Source organism: Diadema antillarum, unplaced genomic scaffold (genome assembly GCF_040938485.1).
Source record: "Diadema antillarum isolate AM-2024a unplaced genomic scaffold, OU_Dant_1.0 seq00001173_RagTag, whole genome shotgun sequence".
Lineage (NCBI taxonomy): Eukaryota > Metazoa > Echinodermata > Echinoidea > Diadematoida > Diadematidae > Diadema > Diadema antillarum.
Genome location: NW_027271976.1, coordinates 1 through 7,502, shown reverse-complemented (window position 1 = coordinate 7,502; position 7,502 = coordinate 1).

Sequence of the window (7,502 nt, the reverse complement as noted above, 5' to 3'; positions counted from 1 at the left end):
GTAAAAATGGCAGAGGTAAAAATGGCAGAGGTAAAAATGGCAGGATAAAAAATGGCAGGGGTAAAAATGGCAGAGGTAAAAATGGCAGAGGTTAAAAATGGCAGAGGTAGAAATGGCACAGGTAAAAATGGCAGAGGTAAAAATGGCAGAGGTAAAAATGGCAGGGGTAAAAATGGCAGAGGTAAAAATGGCAGGGGTACAAATGGCAGAGGTAAAAATGGCAGGGGTAAAAATGGCAGAGGTAGAAATGGAAGAGGTAAAAATGGCAGAGTTAAAAACGGCAGAGGTAATAATGGCAGAGGTAAAAATGGCAGAAGTACAATGTCAGAAGTATAATGAGAGCGATTTCGTGAGATATAAACGTATGAAGAGGTTTCGAGTAATGATAACCTAGCCAGAGCAAACTGTATTTATCGAATTTTCAATTCCAAATTGCAGGTTTGAAGAATATTGAATGAATTATGTTTTAAAGAGATTAGAGCACTCTCAGCATTCTGGGTTTGATTCAAGTGCAGTGGCGTAATCTGTCTGTGTGCAGAGAAATAATAAACCAGCTAAGAGCCTAGTCCTATGGGAAATTATTTTATTATTCAGTATTATCATTATTATCATTGTTATTATCATTATCATTATTATTATTATTATTATTATTATTATTATTATTATTATTATTATTATTATTATTATTATTATTATTATTATCATTATTACCTATCACTATAAGGGGGTTCCAACAATGCTGCACAGCCCTTAAACAGTTTAATCCTACGTTGTTTCGCCCAATGACGTTATCACACACACACACACACACACACACACACACACACACACACACACACGAACCCACTTTTGATATAAACATATACGCAGATATACCTACTCTCACATACACACTCTTACACAAACGAATTCCGCTCACGTCCAGGCTAGTATATTGTCATTATTTTTCATTTCTTGAACTGTTTAGTGTAAAGAAGTGAAGGAGACATAGTCGAAGCAAACCGCTAATTTTTCACCTGTTCAATATTATTTTCTCACATTTAGGTTTCGTAGGAGCCTATTTATCTCACAAGGCCTGATCACGGCATAATGTAGAAGTAAAAATACAAAACGCAAAAAACAAACTATACAGCAGATGTATCGGCAGACATAAGTAAGCTCTTGCAAAATATCTTACTACATTGTTCAAGTATTATACGGCGCAAAAAAAAAAAAGCTTTTGCAAAATATTTTATTACATTGTTCAAGTATCACATGGCGCAAAAACAAAAATCTCGAAATTTCTCCTAGTGGTAACGGAAACCAAATGGAAACAGTAAAAGATTCGTGCAAATAATATCATTTTTCATACCTGCATGTCTGTTATCAAGCAATTTTATTTTCAGAAGTTTGCACGCTCTTAAAAATTCTAATTAATATAGATAGGACCTACCAGATCTAAAGTGAATTTGATATTTTACTGACAAGATACCTGTAGAGCTGTATATAGTGGTTAATATGTCCATTTTCAGGTGTACCGAGGATCATCTTTTTACTGATATAATTGGATTGTTGACTGGCCGAGCGTTTTTCAAGTTACATGAGTGTCCCATATTTCTCCCCGTGTCCCATTTCTCCCCGGTCTCCCCCGTGCTTTATTTCAGGAGAAGAAGGCACAAAAAGCGCGTATTACGAGAAAGGTGTCAGAAACATGAAGGAAAAAAATCTCTGTCACTTTTACCTCGTCCTCTCACATTTCAACGACTAAATTTTTATCAGTGGCATTTTTATCTCTAGCATTTTGACCACTGACATTTCCACCACTGACAACTTTACCTCTGACAATTTTACCACATAATCATTTACCTCTGCCATTTTTACCGCTGCCATTTTTACCTCTGCCGTTTTTACCTCTGCCATTTTTACCCCTGCCATTTTTACCTCTGCCATTTTTACCCCTGCCATTTTTACCCCTGCCATTTTTACCACTGCCATTTTTACCTCTGCCATTTCTACCTCTGCCATTTTTACCCCTGCCATTTTTACCTCTGCCATTTTTACCCCTGCCATTTTTACCTCTGCCATTTTTACCCCTGCCATTTTTACCCCTGCCATTTTTACCTCTGCCATTTTTACCTCTGCCATTTTTACCCCTGCCATTTTTACCTCTGCCATTTTTACCCCTGCCATTTTTACCTCTGCCATTTTTACCCCTGCCATTTTTACCTCTGTCATTTTTACCCCTGCCATTTTTACCTCTGCCATTTCTACCTCTGCCATTTTTACCTGGCACCCTTCAAAAAGCGCAGCCCTGAAAAATGCCCAAATAAATTCAATAAGATGGTAATATGGATATCTATTTCTTTGTATGTAATAACGTAGTAGACATTTTCCTGTAGCTATTAGGGGGGGGGGGGGTAGGAGGAGGTTGTCCCCCATCCCACGGTGAGAACTTTTTGCATTTTGATGTTGTACATGGTGCAATTTGATGCATGTTTTTGCGCGTTTTGTCGACTTGAAACAGTTTCACTTGTTTAAGGCTCATAGCAATATAAGAATTACTTTGATGTCGATGATGATTATACAATTTCGGTATAAAATGGTATCATTTAAAGGGGATGGCTAGTAACCGATCAGTGGGAATCAGTGGGAATGCTGAGGGATGATTGTTCCAATCCTTGTGGGATTCATTTAAGAGTATACATTATATATCTACTGTTGTGTGAAAATTATTTGCTTCAGAATGGTCTCATATTCAAGTAATGTGCAGATAAATGCCCCGTCACTGACCAGGCACGCTAACCTGGAAACATTAAACTGCACGTATACTTGAATATGAGACCATTCTGAAGTAAATAATTTTCACACAACAATAGATATATAACGCACTCTTAAATGAATCCCACAAGGATTGGAACAATCATCCTCCAGCATTCCCACAGATTCCCACTGATCAGTTACTAGCTATCTCCTTTAACCCGTTGAGGACGAGTCCCGAGTATACTCGGGCAGGGGTCTATGGGAAATGCGTGTTGTAGCAAAATCAGTCCGTCCTCAACGGGTTAAATAAACTTCTTGTATTAATTCTAACACTGAATATCATGAACGCGACCGAGCCCGAGCGAGCGGAGCGAGCGAGGGGGGAGGGTGATGGGGGAGGGGGTGTTCCCCCTCGCACGGTGAGAACTTTTTGCATTTTGATGTTGTACATGGTGCAATTTGATGCATGTTTTTTGCGCGTTTTGTCGACTTGAAACAGTCCCACTTGTTTAAGGTAGCAATATATCTTAATGTCGATTATTCTAAAACAATTTTTGCTATAAAATGGTATCATTAGGTGAATTAACTTCTTGTATTAATTCTTACACTAATCATGAACGCGACCGAACCCGAGTGAGCGGAGCGAGCAAGAGAGGGCGGGGGAGGGTGTGGGAGGGGGATGTTCCCCCTCCCATGGTGAGAACTTTTTGCATTTTGATGTTGTCAAAATGGTGCAATTTGATGTATGTTTTTGCGTGTTTTATCGACTTGAAACAGTACCACTTGTTTTGTTTAAGGTAGCAGAACATTTTCGATGTAGATTATTATTGAACAATTTGCCTTAAATGGTATCATTTAGATACACTTCTTGTATTAATTCTTCCACTGAATGTCATGAACGCGACCGAGCCCGATCAAGCGGAGCGAGCGAGGAGGAGGGGGTGGGAGGAGCTGGGAGGGGGGTGTCCCCCTCCCACGGTGAGAACTTTTTGCATTTTGATGTTGTATAATGGTGCAATTTGATGCATGATTTTGCGCGTTTTGTCGACTTGAAACAGTCCCACTTGTTTAAAGGACAAGTTCACCTTCATAAACATAAGGATTGAGAAAATGCAACAATATTAGTAGAACACATCAGTGAAAGTTTGAGGAAAATTGGACAATCGATGCAAAAGTTATGAATTTTTTAAATTTTTGTGTTGGAACCGCTGGATGAGGAGACTACTACAGCTTGTGAGTCATATGCGTACAACAGTATAAAGAAAATATAAAAGAAAATTCAACATATTTTCACTTTTTTCGCATAATAAAAGAACAATTGACTTGCCTCTTTCTAAAGGCAGGGGGAATAATATTACCCATAACATTTATCGGTAACGAGTCAGGGGAATGTGTACTTTTTTCAAAAGATGGAATTTTGTGAAATTCTCTTTATATTTTCCTTATATTGTTGTACGCATGTGACATCTAAGTTATTCATACACTGCAGTAGTCTTCTCATCCAGCGGGTACTGCACAAAAACTTCAAAAATTCATAACTTTTGAACGGATTGTCTGATTTTCCTCAAACTTTCAATGATGTGTTCTACTAATATTGCTACATTCTCTCAATCCTTATGTTTATGAAGGTGAACTTGTCCTTTAAGGCAGCAATGTATTTCGATGTCGATTATTATCAAACAATTTGGCTATAAAATGGTATAAAGTAAATCTAAATAAACTTCTTGTATTAATTCTTACACTAAATACCACGAACGCGACCGAACCCGAGCGAGCGGAGGGGGCGAGAGAGAGAGAGAGAGAGAGGGGGGGGGGGGGGGGGGAGAGAGGGAGAGGGGGGGAGGGGTGAGATCTTTTAGCATTTTGATGTTAATAAATGGTGCAATTTGATGCATGTTTTTATGTGTTTTATCGACTTGAAACAGTCCCACTAAGTTTATGGTAGCAGAATATTTTGATGTCGATTATCATTGGACAATTTGCCTTAAAAATGGTATCATTGAATTTAAATTCAATTCTTGTATTCTTCCACTGAATGTCATGAACGCGACCGAGCCCAAAAATAATGATTGAAGAAATAAATAGGGCCTTTTCAGGGAAGTCTTAAAATCATGGAATGTATAGCTCTTATTCCGAGTGTGCACCATCTTTGTGTTACATAAAGTCTAGTGAGGTAGAGCTTAGGGGGAGGGTGTGGGAGGGGGAACACAATAATAATAATAATAATAATTGCATTTATATGGCGCTTCATACTGACGTTTCTAAGCGCAAGACGGAGCTTTTGCGTTATTAGAATTGAAATAAAGCGATCTGAAGCACACTATTAGTGGAAAATTCGGAAATTGTCATTCCTCAAAGTATACTAAGTCTATACTGGAGAGGGGACCAAGCAAAGGGAGGGTGGCAAGATACGTCTCCCATATTCGAGGGAGCTTTTTTTTCAGTTTTAGAACTGAAATTCAACAATCTGGTGCACACTTTTGTTGGAATATCTGGAAATCTGTCAATCAGAGACGGTGGGAGGGGATAAGCCCTATTCCCTATATTCCCCCTTCCTACACGAGGGAGATTCTGTATTTTCTGAATGTATTAAAACGTTTTGGTGCACACATTTTGTGGCATATTTGGAAAACTGTCTATGTTCAAAGTGTAACCACAGTCTACTTGTATGGATAGGGGGGGGGGGGGGGGGAGGGGACGGGCGAGCAGGGAGAAGGCGTGGGCGAGTGCTAACACCACCCTTCCAGTTTTCTATCAAAAAACGCAAGAAAATTTTTCTCATTTCGGGAATCATGGGGATCATAATGATATGTTTGCCCCTCCCCTCTTCCCCCGTCCGCGCTCCCCGTCCTCCAGGATCGACGCCCCTGCATACGAGGGTGCTTTTGCATTTTTAGAATTCAGATGAAAGTATCTCGTAAACACATTTATGATGTAATCTGGGAAAATTTCAATCTCAGAAGTGTATTATATAAATATATATATATATATATATATATATATATATATATATATATATATATATATATTTATTTATTTATTTATTTATTTATTTATTTATTATTATTATTATTTTTTTTTTGGGGGGGGGGGGAACCCTCCGTTAATTGAAAGTATCTAGATATCTCCTCCCACCCCCGGAACATTTGCAGTTTTTTAAACTGAAGTAACAGACCTGGTGCACACTTTAGATGAAACATTTTAAAATCTGTCAATCTAAAGTGTATTAATAATAATAATAATAACAATAAAGGACATTTATATTAGGCAGCTACTATAATAACATACTCTACTGCGCATTACAAAATGACATACATACAAGAAATTCAAGCAGAAAATACATTACTTCAAGAGATAACTTTTTAACCTGACCTTAAACTCATTAATTGTAACTGCTTGTCTTACAAACAAAGGGAGATTATTAAGTAGAAAGGACTGAACGGGGAGGTTATGGAAGGGGTTAGGCCTATCCCCCTCTTACGCGAGGGAGTTTTTGTATTTTCAGAATTGAAATTCAGCCATCTTTGGGTGAAATATTTAGACAGTTTTCTATCAAAAAAGTAAAAACATTTCCACATCTCGGGAGTTACGAGGAGGAGCAAAGTGATATAATCGTCTCCAATACTTTTATGCTTGGGGGAACCATCCCCCTCCCCCTCCATCGACGCCTCTGCATTTATGAGGGAGCTTTTGTAAGTGAAAGATCTGCTGCACACTCTTTGATAAAATATATATACGGAAACACGTCAATCCAAAAGTGTACAAAGTCTATTGAAAGGGACCCAGTAGCGGAGCTTTTATATATTTATGATTGCAATTCAACGATCCGGTGCATAGCTCTGGCGGTAGTTGGACAATTTTCCATAAAGAAAGTTCGAGATTTGTCCTTATCTCGGGAATTGCTTGGCGGACAAATGATTTGTCTGCCCCCCCCCCCCAACATTTCCGTAGGGGCGGGGCGAATGCCCCCCCCCCCCCCCCGAGATAGATTCGACGCCCCTGATCATCCCTGGGTATGCCCATAGATGTAGCAGTCATTATCGTTTCAGGAATGATTCAGGAAATGGAGAGGGGGGGGGGGCGGGGGGTGGTTCAATTATGGCGGTATATAGTTTTTGTTATTGAATGTTTGTTTTCGTACATAATTTGCAGATGGTCCCGAGTTGCTCGCGTCATAGCATGTTTACATGTAAGCCTAGGCCTATGCTATTTGACGTTGTCAACGTCTGGACCATATGTCATCATCGTTTCAGGAATGATTCAGGAAATGGAGGGGGGTTCAATTATGGCGGCATAGTTTTTGTTCAAGTTCAAGTTGATTTATTTCACTTCCAACAAACAAATAATAAGAAATACAAAGAAACGCTCTATACACAGACGTCATGAAATCAGTACCACAATGCGATGAACATAACTAACATTGTAAAAGAGATACAGGTAAATTATCAACAGAGATACAAATAACTGTTACGTCACTGTGGTAAATGCATAAACAATATTGCTGGAAATGGAGGGGACTGCTAAAAAGCAGAGCTTGTAGAATGCAGTCCCCTCATAGAGAAAAAATATAATAAAGAAAAAACAACAACAACAAATTTCCCTAAGCGGCAGCAAAAAAAAAAAGACAGACAGAGTAATACACACATATATGCACACGGACGCACATTAACAAACACATGGCGGCTGTCTTGTAAGGAAAAATTGATGAAAGGATAGAAAGAGATATAGTAGTGAAGAAGGTAGTAAGTCCGAGGTGGACAAGG